The sequence below is a fragment of the Glandiceps talaboti genome, chromosome 17 (assembly GCF_964340395.1).
Source record: "Glandiceps talaboti chromosome 17, keGlaTala1.1, whole genome shotgun sequence".
Classification (NCBI taxonomy): domain Eukaryota; kingdom Metazoa; phylum Hemichordata; class Enteropneusta; family Spengelidae; genus Glandiceps; species Glandiceps talaboti.
This window is the reverse complement of record NC_135565.1, coordinates 10,904,113-10,921,741: the sequence shown is the minus strand read 5'-3', so window position 1 is coordinate 10,921,741 and position 17,629 is coordinate 10,904,113.

Here is a 17,629-nt window from a genome sequence, read left to right as displayed (position 1 = left end):
CATCGTTTGAGTCCTAGGGGGGAAAAATACATGTTCTGTTTATACTAAACCATATTGAAGGTGCTAAATCCAAAAAATAATTCCCCCTTTGTCATGAATGACAACCTATGCCATTTTGTAGGCTCAGAAATGAAAGAAGCATAAACTATCCAATATCTAGACTGGAGGCTTCCTCATTCTAGTTACTAGGCGGTAAACGGTACCATATTCGTTAATGTTCTGAAACACATGGCGGACTACCAACGTCATGATAACAGCAATAAAGTGAAAGCACAAAATGTCACAGTCTCACACGGGAAGGTTGGGGTTATTTTTCTGCTTTGGTCATCGGGTGACTTCAAGCACGCAGTGAATTAGCTGACCTAAGTGCCAGCTGACAATAAAGACGCAAAGGACTATGGGATTATCTGTGGCTATCTAATCTGGAGCTCCCGGTAAAATAAACTTACCATGATGATCAGGGTGACTATGAATTGATCATTTGTGGTTACAAACAATGTATCAACATTGTTTACAATACTAACTGATAAGTATTAATTATCACATTTCGCATGATGCAACATTCAACATGGCGGATTTGCAAGTTCCCTATTATGATGCACTATTTAACTTGTGAACGCCAACCAGAATCGCGTTTAGACAGTTGAAGGCATGAGACTGACATTGGCCAATCATGTTGCTATGGATCATAGCCTGTGACAATAGTGCATATATTAGCGCTTACCGGTCCCTATTCTCAAAGAGATGGGAGAGAAAACCAATCAACACTAATCTAATCTAATCTAGAAACTAACAATTCGAGTTGAGTAGAATAGAGCAGAGTAGAGTACACGTGCGTTTCCCTATAGTAACTTAGTTCGAGAACCACTATCTTGGATATCGCCCCCAACGACCAGTCTACACCAGTCTAATCTAGAAACTAGCAATTCGAGTCGAGTAGAGTAAAATAGTGCAGTGGTGTAAAGTAGAGTAGAGTGTAGCTATAGTGTACCGTAGTGTAGTGTAGTGTAGTGTAGTGTAGGGTAGAGTAGAGTCAAGTTGTATAGAGAAGAATAGTGTCAAACATGACTTCTTGATGTCGAACATAATTTAAATATACTAACCCCTTTATTAAACAACCTCTTAATCGGTTTAGGGACATAATCAGACCAAGCTTTACTGTCGGTTTTCTCAACTTTGGCAATTTCCAATGTATTATCTATCCCGTCATCCGTTTCATTTAAATTCGGATTTGCACAGCCAAGAGGCTGGTGAATTTTTTCCTTGAAAGGTTTATTGTCTGCATCATGTTCTTCGTTAGATTCACTGTTATCTGTAGGTGTTTTTTGGTGTGGCTTATCACCGTCATCCAATGCATATTCTTTTTCATATCCAGTTGTATCAATGTCAAGTCGTGACGTTTCGATTGAACTAATCTCACTTTCTGTGGGGCTTTCCTCCGTACGTTGATTATCAGTGATGTCTTTTCCGGCAGAATCGTCATCTGATTTATTTCCTGCATGCCGAAGATGCTCATCACTTGTATGCTGAGTGTGCTTTTCGTCATTTCCCGGTAAAGTCTTGTCATGTGTAACATCTCTTTTTATGTCAGGACGCTTACCATCTCTCCCTGTTTTAGCTGCGTTACATGTTTCGTCACGATCTTGTTGTTTGGATTTAGGTGAGGTATCTTTTTCCATTGTCGTTTGTTATACTCAAGCATGCGAAAATAGCTTCGGTTGGTAAACATACCCTGTGAATCAAAAATATGATAGTTGGGTACATTAAAGGAGAACGCAAATCCAGTTCTATATGGATTCTGGAGTCATTTCATGATATTTGTTTTTATCATTTACGATTACTTGTGATTTTATATAAAATTAATAAATAAGTTGATTTAATGCCTTTATAGGGATCTTTACTATGGGATATACCATGTACTTTATGCACAGTCCCCTAATGTGGTCGATGAAATTGGCTATATCTTGAGGGACATTTCCCTTTCAGTACACACATGTACACACACACACACACACACACACTTCTACCCTCAACATATATATATATATATATATATATATATATATATATATATATATATATATATATATATATATATATATATATATGTTGAGGGTAGAAGAAAATCAAGTCGGGTTTTTCGTCTCTACAAGCCTGTTTCGTGAGTAAATCACTCGTCAGGAGATGTTGATGTACTGAATATACCTCGTATAAATCGTGTGGTGTAAGGCGGGATTTACCTAGGGTGTTGAGTGGTGCTTTTGTTTGTACAAAAGGTGTCAATTATGTGTGCGATGGGTCAGGTGTTACACAACAATGTTTTATTTCGATGGCGACAAGAGGATACAAGTTCATTTCGTTTATTTAATGTGGATAGTTCGGGTCGGCAGATAATAAAGAACTTTTCTTTGAGGCATAAATTGCACTTCTTGCTTGCGCTATTGTAGGTTGGGTGGGATGAAAGTGGTCGCCAGGAAATGGAGTGGTCGATGTTTTTGTCATATATATATATATATATATATATATATATATATATATATATATATATATATATATATATATATATATATATATATATATATATATATATATATATATGTGTGTTAGAAGAAGACCACTACCAGAATTCAAATGTCAGCCAATCCAGCATGACAACACATATACAAATACGAATTCACCTGGACATCGACATTTCGACAAAGACATCCATAAGAAGAATACACACCACCAGTACCATCTGGACGTTAAAAGTCATCATAATAGTACGCCTTGTTAACCATTCCTAGCAATAAACCACTCGGTGAAGATGCGACAGGCCTGCTTGGATATGGATTAGGTTTCTTCCCTACCCAACTATACTTTAAAAACAAGAACTTAGTATAGATGAAAAGCTTACGTCACTATTTTTGTACTCTTGTGATGATGAAGACCCAACTTACATCAGACAATAATCTTACCCAACTGTTCTTGTTGTATTCTGTTAAACTCACTTCTCTCCTCACATCGCAACTTTTAATTACCTACATGGTTGTAAGTTGCGATTTACTTGATATGGTTGAATCATAGAAGTAAATACCTAACAATATAGTTTTGTATCAATTTTTGGTGCTAAATACCGGCGCAAAACTTCACTGGCTTAACTTGTAGAATAAGTTCTTTCACAGGGAAGTTTAATAAAGTTTCTTAGATCCAGGTGTTCAAGTTGTTGAAATCTAGGTTTGGTGAAGATGAGGCATTGATTGTAAATTTTTATTGTCAGTTTTACTTGAAATGTCCTTACAAATGTCGGCAATTGTGTTACAAATGTCGGCAATGTTATTACAAATGTCGTTAGTTTATTACAAATGAATTCATTCCCGGCTCTACTGGTCAACTATCCCTGAAATCCCTTCCCTATCAGATTTAAAATTATGAACTACTACCTATAGTGCACAGCTCAATAAACCATGCACATCCTCGAATACGCCACTAAAATTGAATAGATTGATGAAGAATAGAAAATCACCGTAATGATATGAAAGGGAGGGGGCTGCTGTACTCAAACATTGATGGTATAAGTCAAATCGATACACATCAGTGGCGACAAATCTCACAAATTCCATGTAAATGTCATGCGAACACACATTTTCTAATATATTCTGTCGAATTGCTCAGTATTCCAACAGCTTGCAAAATATAACAAAACTCCGCTAAGAATTACACAGTGTACATTCATTCATTCATTCATTCATTCATCCATCCATCCATCCAGTCATCCATTAATTAATTTGTTCGTTCGTTCATTCATTCATTCATTCATTCATTCATTCATTCATTCATTCATTCATTCATTCATTCATTCATTTATCCATTTCTCTGTTCGTTAATTCGTTCGTTTGTTCAATCATTCTTACACTTCCTCATCACATACATACATACATACATACATACATACATACATACATACATACATACACATACATACACACACATACATACATACATACATGCATGCATGCATGCATGCATGCATACATACATACATACATACATACATGCATACATACATACATACATACATACATACATACATACACACACACACACACATGCATGCATGCATGCATGCATGCATACATACATGCATGCATGCATGCATGCATGCATGCATACATACATACATACATACATACATACATACATACATACATACATACATACATACATATATGCGGATTGATTGAAATAATAATAACTTCTTTAATTGTTCAATTAATTATTATGTTAATCAATTCAATTAGTGCTTGTTAAATCTACTTTCGTTTGACGTGATGTTTTTGCGATCTTGTATTTCTTTATTTAGATAACCCATATTTTAGTGTGAAAGGAAGGATCCTCCTTAATGTAATTTTTTATTACAAATTTCGGCAATTTTATTACATTTTTTTCTGAAAATTATTACAAAAATCGGCAATTTTTATTACATTTGTCGTTCATAGAAATTATTACAAATTTCGGCAATTATTACAAATGTCGGTTTTATTACATGAAAAACGTGATTTTTATTACAAATATCGGCGTTATTACAAATTTCGGCAATTATTACAAATGTCGGTTGTACAACGCCCCCTGTGGCCTGATCAGAAGAAAAAAATCAACATTACAATCATGGCAATACGAAATAATCGTAAATACGAAAGTTTTCACTTATCGGTGACGTTCGGGACCTTTTATACATGCAATGGGCGATAACATAATCTTGACTTGAGTCATCAGCTCTACACTATAGTTATTTTCTGAGAAATGTAAACTATAAAAGTAGAAGCAACACTAACATATACACAGACATAGACATAGACACACAGAGACAAACACAGACACATACACATACAGACACACACACAGTTTGTTGCTAACCTATCTATTGGTTTATCATTGTAATGTAAAACAGACACCAGTGGGGAACATAAAATGGGGTCATCACCCTTTGCAAACGAGAGCTGACCTCACATAGCCATAGGAGCGTTGGTATTTCTTTTTTGCAATTTCCAGGAGAGGATCTCAACCACGTACTTTTAGCAGGTATGGAAGATATTCGGTATACTCGAGACTAAGAGAGTCGTCAGTAATTACGAGGGGGGTGAGAGAGGGTCATGTTTTTGAACTGTCCAATTCAGGGGAAGGGTCCTATTTTAGAAACCCGTCCACGGGGTAGGGTCACATTTTACGTTGACTTATTTTATGACCTACCTGGATTGTACTTGTTACCACTTGTTTTCCACATGCCAAACAAGTCCTAATGACATCTTGTATAGCTTGGCTGTTTGGGAATATGTCATGTCACAGAGGACAAGCTGCACATTGCCCATTGTTTTGAAATGCATATACATTGCCATACAAGTGCTAAATGTGCATATGCGCCATATGCGTGCAAAGACTGACCAGTATCACATACATGCTAAAACCAATGTCCATCGAGCAGAAAATAGTGTAGAATATGTAATTTTTTACTGGTATTACCGTTGAAAACGGTAATAAACGTATTTTAGATAGTTTATGTTGTACACTGTCTTACTTAGTTGCATGAAAAGTGAAAGAAGTTTTCAAGTTTCAGATAAACAGTGTTTCAAACGTAGCTAACTTGATGTAAATATTTTACACTCCAGTCAATTCCAGCAAGAAAAGTCAAATACAATAAAGTTTCATATTTTACTAGACTGTTTTTTTTACTACAGAACATATGACTAAACAACCAGTAGAGGAACAACAATAAAGTACTAGTTATGTGATATTTTAAAACACAGGGTAACATTTTCTTTAAAAAAATACTTTCAAATATAAATTACAACAATAAAACATTAAAGGGGCACAGGCTGAGTTTAGACGCTTTTTTTACTTTGGTTAATAATACAATATATGGCTAAACTAATCAAATATAGTGTTTAAAACGATTCATGTAGCCATTACGTATCACTTTGGGAATAGTCTTGACCAGCAGACATTAGAGCGATGTGAAATGGCCTAGGAAACAAATGAAAGCCAAGGGGAAGCTCCACTGAAGAGGATGATGATGATGATGATGATGATGATGATGATGATGATGGTGGTGTTGTTGTTGTTGTTGTTGTTGTTGTTGTTGTTGTTGTTGTTGTTGTTGTTGTCCTCAATGTATTGAATGGCAGTAATTGTGACACTAAAGTGATACTGAAATTTCAGAGTTATTACAGTTTACTCGATCAGGGAGAGTGTGTATCAAATGGAAATCACGATATCAAAGATAAATAATGAACAATGTACCAGTAAGTTTGGTTATATTTGTGCATGGCAGAAATATGTGTCGTATATGGCAGAAATATGTGTCGTATATGGCAGAAATATGTGTCGTATAATCAAAAACATTAAGGGACAGTATCTGTAACTTGATAATCTTTTTTCTATACTTTTGTTCTATGTGTCAAGTGCAGTTTCTTGTTCTACTCCTTATAGAATGTTGAAATACCCTGTATTTGGCTTGTCAACACAGCCTGTAAATGAGTAAAGTGCACCGTTATTGTAACAATTGATGATTTTAGTCAATACTAAAATTCACCTGTCAAAATAACAATGCACGGTTTGTATATATACAGGCTGTGTTTACAAGCGTTTGCCAAACACAGGAGTGTTTCAATGTGCGTTATGGAGTAGAACAAGAAACTAAAAATTGTAGTTCATACTCAGAACAAAACATACTAAAATAATCATCGAAAGTTACAGCTACTGTCCATTTAATCTGTCCACAGAATTTCCATCCATCTATCAGTGAATTTGTCATTTTGAGATGGGGGAGGGTCAGATTTTAGAGCTTGGGATTGGGGGAGGGTCACATTTTAGAAAAAAGATTAGTGGGAGGGTCACATTTTACAGCTCAGACATACCCTAAATCCCCCGACCCACCTCCACCCCTCCTCTCCTAATTACTGAAGGCTCCCTAATGGTTTGTTCCTGAGGTGATTACAAACGGCTTTGAAAGAAGTATCTGCGCACTATGGGCTGCAGTGATACACATTTTCTTGACGATTCATTGACCCAACATCTCGGTTTACCTGAACAAGTGTATTTTCAGTAACTATACATCAAATAATGGTATATGTGTTGATAAAAACAGGTCATACAGTGAATTCAACACTTGGCAAACATATTAACGAAGGGCATACGTAGTCAAGAAGAATTCAGTGACTCTATTCAAACACTAACCTTTTAACCCCTGTGAATCAATGAACCTGCTGGAAGGACGCTTACTAAAATAATGGAATCGTGTGACTTTTTCCTATAAACGAACAGCAAGTAAGTACAGCTAATTTCAGTTGAGTTCTGTGAATGTGTTGCTAGGCATAACGTAATGATGATTCTAGACATTAAGTCGTGATAGTTTTATTTTAATTCACTACATACGTTTGCACAGTTGTGACCCGTTGTGTTATAAGCGTAAGACAGTTTTGCTGTTACCGATTAGACCTTTGCTGAATAGTAACCCCACGTTTTACGGCAAGCCAGAAGTAACATACGCCATTTGATATATGACTTGAGTTATTTATAGGCGAACATTGTGTGTCAGCCACCTTTTCAAAGTTGTAAAATTGCTTAAAATTGCCATTTTTTCAATATTTTGAAATCAAATTTTGCCGTTGGTATCATATTCTATGCACTAAGTTACATTTGATTCTGCATTGACTTGGCTGATATTGATTGCTGGTAAAATTCTATTTTTCAAAAAATATAAAAAATATTTTTTTGTGTGTGTGTACGTACACAAATGTTATGGTCTAAAGATGTGTACTTGACGCGTGATGTATCATTCGTACATGCGCACAATATTGTTGCTAATAGACAACATGGCGTCGAACATGATCGATGGGATGTGGAACTGCTCCATTCCTCTACTTAAAACAAGTGGGAGAAAAGAAATGAGGGTAAAATCAACATTTTAAGTGAGATACACCGATGGAGTGCAGTCAAAGAAGAAACTGGTCTGACAAAACACGTGGAGTTGCAAGATTGCTGTTAGACAAGTCTAAAATCGGTAAGTGATAACATGACAAGTACCGTAATACTATAATAGTACTGTTAGTAGTATTTGTATGTAGTGACTGTGTGATCACAGAACTAAAGTATTTTTCACTCTTCAATATGTATTTGCCTAAACACGTCTATATTATCGACATTTTACTGTATTATGATAACAAATACTCCATGGCATATCTCGAGAACCTTGTCCCTGTGAACAGCAGCCCCACCACGTCACGATGACTAACGTGACCCAGCGGTGAATTGTAATCATATTATCAGACTATGTAGTCATGCAAATGTCACAATCGCCCGTCTACCATCGGCCATAGACAGAGCTGTGCAAATTTACCTTGGGTTCCCGCTGCTGAGTTATTTTGGAGCGCGTCCTCGCCGTGGGGTTAATGTCCCACAGGATGCGAATAAAACGATAACTAATCGCCTACAATTCAACACATCAGCCGTACTTTATTCTCCGTCGTCAACGCACTACAGTTCACAGGTTTGCAATACCAGACCTTACATACTACGGTTTGCATACTACAACTAACTGGACCTTACAACGCACTGGTCCGCACTACTCGACGGTTCACGCTCAACTCTCCGTAAAACTACAAACCACATGTAAACCTGGGTATTTCACGCCCTAACTGACTACAATGTTACTAACTGCCCGGAGGTGACGTAGTCCTTCCGGATTGGTCCAGAAATAGTGAAAATGACCAAGCTCTACAAAGTAAAAGTACTAGCTGTCCCAATAACACGCTTTGGGTCTAACAAACAGTAAACGGTAAAATATGGTAACTATAATAAACTACTAAACAAACTTTACGAGGTGGCGGCTCGTACCGTCACGCAAGTAAACTCAGGGCAGCTTAATATATATTGGAATTTGGCTGGAAATAAAATACATGCCAACACGGCTTTCTTATAATGATGATCTTGACAACATTATCTTATACATCCATGATCATATGTACGCGAACCGGGATGTGATGGTGCAATGCAGCCTAAAAATGGAAAATTTTACCGTATGATCGCACGTCTAGTATCGAAGTCTATGCCGCATTCGGAGAGGGGTATGTGTTGAACTATTTAGCGAGCTTGGAATTTGCTAACGTTCCTTCCATAAATTTTTGTAATAGATTAATAATTGAAAGTGAATTTGGTTGTGTCCAGAGGCTGCTGAGTGGTAAATTTTTGTGGGATCGTCTGTCGACATTGAAGTGAAGTAGGTAACGTAGATGAGTAAAACTGATCACTCAATGTGACATTCACGCTCATCAGAACAAACTTTACTGCCAAGATAGCCCTGTTTGCAGACGGTGCAGCTGCAGGGGTCTATGTTGCTCAACTCATACGAAGGGACGACGAACACCGTATGCAAACGGGCCTACAGGTTTCCTCATCTGAAACAGACACATCCATTTATGGGGGGTGGGGCTTGTCATGATTACAAGAAAGTGAATAAGTACTTTATCTTCCCAAGAGCTATGGGCAGATATACATGTATCATTTAAAAATGTGTTGAAAACAATGAATATAACTCTTCTATGGTGTACGTACGGGATTCATATTCATCAGCTTAGCTAAACTCACTACTGACTCACCGAGTGTGTTTATAGCGAGAAAAAGAGATTCTATGATAAAAATATTATGCTGACACGATTTGTCAATATATATTACTTAAATGCGGTCTGTAATATAATTTTGCAATTTTCGTTGATATTTAATGATTATGCTAACTAGTAAAACTCATTTTAGCCCTGTCCCACCACTTAGATTTTTTGTTGCTCAGCAAAACTTTCCGAACAAAATAACTTCTGTTGGAATTAGTTCAAAGGTCAAGCCTTATTTTGAATGGACTCTAAAGCCTACGAGTCTTCTAATATACTAAAGTGACTTGTTATTTACTATGTAAATATCAATATTTAGCTTCTAATAAGAATAGACTATGTCTGTATACCATTTGCTAGGTGCTATCAAATGTAATGGAATAATCAAAGCAGGTCCTGCATCTTTTGTTTTATATTACAACACCTTCTGATCCACATTTTGGATACTTATTTGTTTTAAAAAATTTGCTTAAATCTAAATGATAACAGTACATTATTTTTAAAACCTTGGATAACAATTATTCTTTTACAGTACTTTCACTTGTAAAGTGTAATATTGTGAAAGAGATAACCATAACTTGAAGATTAGGATGTAAGATTTGTCACATTTGTTAAGAAAATAAAAACCCAAAATAGATAGAAGTAAATGAACCTAGTCAATATCTAATCATGTCAAAGTGTCTGGGGAGGCGATTTATGGCTGTGATTTAATGGTTATGCTCTATATTATCAAATGTTTAAGTATTGTCTTGCCAAGATTTCAGACTGCACAGCAAAGGACTCTCACCTGCTATTGTCATTATTGAACATAGTTTTCAGAAATATATCTCATTCAGTGATATTTTTGACAAACGTGCTGGGATACATCAGCCCCTGATGAGGTTTGGTTCACATCATGAACAAAATATTTTGTGATCCCCTTTCATCAGACGACCAGAATTTCCTTTAAGTCTCCCATTCTGTTCGTTTCCCCGCAGCACATTCTGCTCGTTCCCTTGAAACCCCATGAGAGACTGATATATTAGGGAGAGGATGGCGCCTGACAGTGCCCGTGCCCAGATATCATACATAGCTATGAATAATGATACAATACATTGCGCATGAGCACACTTTTAACCCTGGGTAGTTCCTGTGCATTCAATTCTACGAAGAGATGACGGAATTCCCCTTTTCACTCATGGGTGGAATTTCCATGTAGTCACGCCATGCACTTAACAGTCGTTCAATTCGTAGAACTACTTGAATATATATCTACTAGACTAATCTGACATACGTATAATTTACGTTTATGTACTAATTCGGTCAGGCAGGTTGTGACCTTAAGTTGTTTACACACAAATACGCACAGACAGGCAGACAGACAGACAGACAGACAGACAGACAGACAGACAGACAGACAGACAGACACACAGACAGACAGACAGACAGACAGACAGACAGACGGACAGACAGGCAGGCATGCAGAGACATATAGATAGACAGACATCATACATTAGCAGACAGACAGACTGACAGACACACACAGATACACCCACATTCATACATACATACATACATACATACATACATACATACATACATACATACATACATACACACACACACATACACACACACACACGCATACATACATACATACATACATACATACATACATACATACATACATACATACATACATACGGGTGGACATGTCACCATAGCAATAGCACTAACTAATCTCTGTTCAATTGTGCTAAAATGATGCCCTTAACTTCTCCACATTTTAAACTATTTGACACCAAACCCATACTCAAGACTCAGCCTTTTCTAATAATGTGGTATTCCGACAACGTGATCAACATAAGTAAAGAATACCACATTTATGTTCTCTTTCCATACCACTTGTTTCTCACTGTGAGTAGTACAGCCCTGTGTGAGTGGGTAGATGAAATTTTACAGGTAGTTTGGCAATATTTACACAAATATAAATGTCTTGAACAAAATGATTAAATTATCATCTGTCTTGCGATGAATCACTATCTGCACATGTTAATGTACAGGTCAAATATACTGTATTTAAAAAAGAATATTTACTTAAGGCTCATGTATTGTCTGTTTTAATATTCCAAAGCTAGCCAAATAGTGTATACTTATTTGCTATTATTTAACGTCAAAAAGCAAAAGTTTCAGATATGTTATACTTATTTGTCATTAGGCCTAATAAAACAACCCCACGTAGTTTTTCAAGCCGACCCTAAACTTGTTTTCGGTTTCGAGAATAAAATAAAATAAATCGGCGAAAACCGTACAGTCTTGCAAGAAATTGGTGATGCGGAAACTGACATCAACTTAAAAAGACAATATAAAACTGTTCTTCCAATATGTAATGGCTGTACATCTGATGAGAAGCAACCAATAACACAGAGACCATGTGAAAAACAACGGAAAACATAACTACCTTAAATAGACACTCACGTATGAAAAAACCCACAAGTTTAAAAAAAAATAAAGTGAAAAATCTACCTATCCCGACCTGTTCTAAAATGGAATGTAATCGGAACCACACACTTATTTTTTACGCTTTATTGTCAAACAGCAATTATTTACAACAGTTTCAACATCCACATTAGAGGCTATAGTACTAATAGTCCACTACAATGCCTGCAAGTATTATATAGATTACAACATTAAGCCATCTATATATGTTTATTATCACTACAGGCCACAGGCCTGCGTGACCAAAAAAAATAATATAATATATCAAGCAGAAAGAGTGTAATGACATTAGCTGGAATAGAATTCCTCTCTCTTAAGTACATTGCTTTGTATATAAATTTACCAAGGTTTCTTAGTAATATTACAGACTGCACATTCATTAAATTAAAAAACTTTTGACGTGTAGGAAATATCCAGTAATACTGAGGTAGTAAGGTGTGTTGATACAAAGGGCATACTAATAGAAAATGAAATTCATCTTCTATACCCTCTGAACATACTTCACATATTCTCTCAGTAATATCTAAGCCGCTGTGACGACCTTCCTGTATACGTAACTTATGACTCCCACATCGAATCCTCGCTAATGCATGTCTGTATCTTACATCTGAAAGCTGCAACAAATATTTTTCTGGTTCTAATACGCTCTTGAAATTACAGTATGTATTTAAAGACTCCTTGGAGCAAACATCAGAAAACCAATTTTGCTTATAAATATCGGATACGCGCTGACTGAACTCCGTTACGAAAGAAATAGTGTCTCCCACTCCCTGTGACACCCAAACTATACCAAAACCGTAGTATTGCAAAATATTTTTTACTTCTGTTGCCCAAGACGAGTGACCACTTTCGTCAATTTTCAGCATCAATTTATAAGCATGTTTGGCAACTCTGTTATCGGGGAGTTCAGTAAGACGTAGCCAGTACTTTATACATCTCGTCAACGATTTTACAAAAATTGGCGTTCTGCCACACTCCCCAAGTACCGCTTCATTTGTAGTGTTTTGTCGCACTCCAAGAAAATGTTTACAATATTTAAGTTGTACTATTTCAATTTCCATAAACTGCTGAAATCCCCACAGCTCAGAACCATACAAAAGAATAGGCAAGATTAGACTATCAAACAATTTAAAATAAACCTCATAGGTTATAACGCCAACTTTACGCTCAAAACTAAATATAGAAAACATTGCTTTACGGGCCTGATCAGCTAGATTACTAACTGCCTTAGACCACTTATTTCTACATGATAACAACAGTCCTAAATAGTTATAATAGCTAACCACCTCGATACTCGTACCATTTTTCGTTCCTTGAACTATGACCTCCCTTTCGAAATGTTACCACCTTTGTTTTCTTAAAGTTTGCTTTAAGTTTCCACTTGTCACAGAATTGGCCCAGACAGTTAATCAAACGCTGCAAACCCACAACTGTGTCAGCAAATATCACCACATCATCTGCATAAAGCAGGACAAATAAATCAAACATGTCTTGTGTAAGCTGCACCCCCTTAAATCCTGCTTTTGTAATTATTTGGTAAAGTTCATCGATGAAAAGAGAAAAAAGTACAGGGCTTAGTACGCTTCCTTGTCTAACTCCGATACCACAATTGAAATACTCTGAAATCCCCCTATCCAATTTAACACATGACTTCACATCATCGTACATGGACTTGATGATATTAAACATTTTACCCGAAAGACCAATTGATTGTAGTTTAACGAAAAGATAATGGTAATTAACAGAATCGAAAGCCTTAGCGAAATCAACAAATAAACAACATAAGATTTATTCGCAAAGTGTGGAAAAGAGGTGGATGTGTTTGTGTGTTCCTTAATTTCCATCGAAATTATCTGTATTACTCAATTTACTCATATTATTTATGTAAGGAGAAAATGCACAAACTGGGAGATCAATGTTAACTTCAATGTGTTCATTGACCGTGTCTCAAAAATGAATGCTTTATCCCACTTAGCCGTACAAGGTCACTATGTTACTTTTTGTCAGTACCTGGAATTGAGAGTGACACTGATTTTGGTATACAAGAATGTTTTCCCTTTGATAAATTTCTGACGTCACTGCAAGAGTTCAGCCAAACTGCCTGTAACTCGATTGTCGAAGTTTGTGTGAACTTCCCATTACAGGTACAGGTTGTGACAAAACAGAACGGCAGTATAGGGCTGAGCAAGAAAAAATAGCCTTTACCCGTGTGCATCTTAGCTCCCTCATAATATTCCAAAACTAACAAAACCATAATGAAACGCGAGATCGCTATAGTGCGTAATACACTGGCTTTACACAAGGGGCCAGATTGGGATGAGATACGCGCAATTTATCTACACGTTTAATACGAGTAATTAGAAGAATATTGATATTGTTTCAAATATTAAATATGAATGTGCATCATGTGTTCCTAATCTATATAAAATATAAGGAAGATGCCTTACTTAACTCTAGAGTGTTTTTTTTCATTTCTCGTCGGCAATAAAAAGGTGTGCACAATTCATAGAGACGAGTTCACACATTGCTGTTTATTTATTTGTTTGCACACTACTACTAACTCCAAAGTCATATCAGTGTAATAATGTAAGGGACCAGTCACTTTCTTCGGCCTGGGGGGGGGGGGGGGCGGTGAATTTGGAGGGGGGTCACCATGTTTTTGAAATTGGCAATAGGGGGGGTTATGCTGTTTTCAAAATTGTGGATGGCGGGGGGGGGGGGGGGTCATTGTGTTTTGGATTGTGATGGAAGAAAAAAATCCTTTTTCTACAATGGCATATAGCCTTGTCTGAAATGTGGTTTCTTACATGAATTCTTTAATATTACTTATTAGTTCAAGCATAACTATAAATATACATATACAAGTATTACCTAGCGACCACACTAGTTACAGAACATGTCATGTAAATGCTTGGCTGTTTCACAATCAGTGCTTCACTTATATTGCACTTTGGGGTAAAAGTTAACTTGAAGATTTCGTAATGGTAATCTCCATATATACTTTATAAAAGAAGTTAATCTAAAATGTACTCGTCACTATGAACTTGTCAGATAGAAGGATTAATACACTTTCTTTTTTGGACACTACATGTTATTGACACTACAAATCACCGCATCTCACCAGATTCCAGTTTCTATTATACACTCGGTATGACCACCTAAAGTTCTCTAACATACCGGTGACTTTACTATACATGGAATATTAATGCCACTATACCAATGGTACGGGGAATTTTTACGTGGCATGGGAAACTCATTTAAAACTTACATTTACGTTAGCTATTCGAAGTTTGGAAATATTACCTCAAAGGCTATGAAGAACCTAAACATTGCAAAAAAACTGCAGATCTGCCAGGGGAAAACCCCTAAGGACTCCCTCACCCCCAGAGGTCACTCATGCATTCAACCAACAATCACATGCACCAACAACCATTTTACTGTCATAATGGTATTAAACTTTTCTTAAATATTTTCACCTAATTCAAATTTGAGATGATAGTCGTTTTTAAAGATGCGAAATGTTTGCCAAGGTAGTCTAAAATTGCCTTAAACTCCAAATCTACCCTACCAATGATAAAAGTTACCAGTTGATGTGCTGACATTTTCTACATGTATATAATGATGTCTTTTAACTGTTTAAGTACATATTTCAACTCTGTGTACGTTATAAAGAATAGTTTCTGATACTTGATGGTGCTGTCTTGTAAAGCATGGATTGACTTATTGCTTGAAAGGGTCTGGATAGCCTAAAAATTGGCTTTAAGAGTAAAAATCCTCCAGGGCTTCTAGAGGGAGACACCCTTGGAACCCCCACATGAGGTGGACATATCCCAGTCTCAAGCTCTTCCCCTCTTACTGTCAAGATGCTATCAAAGTATATTTGAAAAGTATTTCAACCCTGTGTAATTGCTTTTTACATGTTGGTGCTGTCTTGTAAAGCTTGGAAATTATTATCTGAAAAGGACTGAATAGTCTCATAATTGACATTTCAGAGTAAAAAACCTCCAGGACTTCTAAGGGGAGACCCCCTAGAACCCCCCCCCCCCCACTCCATGAGGTGTACACATCCCAGTCTCAAGCTCTTCCCCCTACCTCTTACTGTCAAGATGCTATCAAACTTAATATTTCAAAATATTTTTCCTTTTTACATGTTGGTGCTGTCTTGTAAAGCTTGGAAATTATTGTCTGAAAGGGCCTGAATAGTCTGAAAATTGACTTTTCAGAGTAAAGAACCTCCAGGGCTTCTAGGTGGAGACCCCTTAGGACCCCCCCCCCATAAGAGATATACATATTCCTTGCTCAAAGTTTTCCCCATACCTTTCACTGTCAATATGCTATTAAACTCCTTTTGGAATATATTTACCCTGTGAAGTCAGTAATTATAATTATGATAGTGCTAACCCGGTATCTTATAAAGTAGATGCAAGACAGTCAAGCAGTCAACACTGAGTCACGATCAAAAAATAGCTGTCATGTGAATATTATATATATGAGGGGTCATCATGTTTTAGAATTAAGTTTTACAGATAGGGGACTTTTTGATCAGTGACTTTTTGTAGGCCAAATTTAAGAATCCACCCCCCCCCCCAGGCTGAAGAAACTGACCGGTCCCTAATAATGATATCGGTTACTTGGAAAGTGGTGGGATGTATTTAGGATTGGTCTCGCTTGTTACTTTGAGCCCGCATTCCTAAAATCGAATCAAGTTATCGAAAATCATGAAGAAATCGTATCATCAAATAAATGTATACAGAGAGACGGAATGAGAGAGAGAGAGAGAGAGAGAGAGAGAGAGAGAGAGAGAGAGATATACATACATACATACATACATACATGCATGCATGCATGCATGCATGCATACATACATACATACATACATACATACATACATACATACATACATACATACATACATACATACATACATACAGACAGACAGACAGACAGACAGACAGACAGACAGACAGACAGACAGACAGACAGACAGACAGACTGACTGACTGATACACAGACAGAAAGTCAAAACCATTACTCTGCATATCCTTATAAGGTATATGGACATTGAGTTGTTCCCTATCTGGACGATTTGAATTTGAATAATCTACTCTGGTTATTCATGGAGGTACATTCACTCGACAGGTTGTTTTGTTGCTTTTTTGAAAGAAACAAAGAGATAATGTGCATCGAATGTTTTATGGGTTCAAGTTTATGGCCCAATAATATGTCAGGGAAATTAATTATGGCGGGAGAAGGAGGCATGTTTAATAATATGTAATTATAGGCCTAGAAATCAACAGCAGCTTAATCATACCAGACTCACTTTTCATGTCTCCACCTTCAGAACTATGCTACTGAGATGAGCATGTGTGGCTTTTTAAATTCTAAGAAAAAGTGACTGAATTTATCTTTTCGATAATGGACAGAATTTCTAGGTAATCACTGAATGCATTTTACAGTCGTTAAATTCGTAGAACTACGCATATATCTAGCCATTAGCTAGCTTACGTTTGATT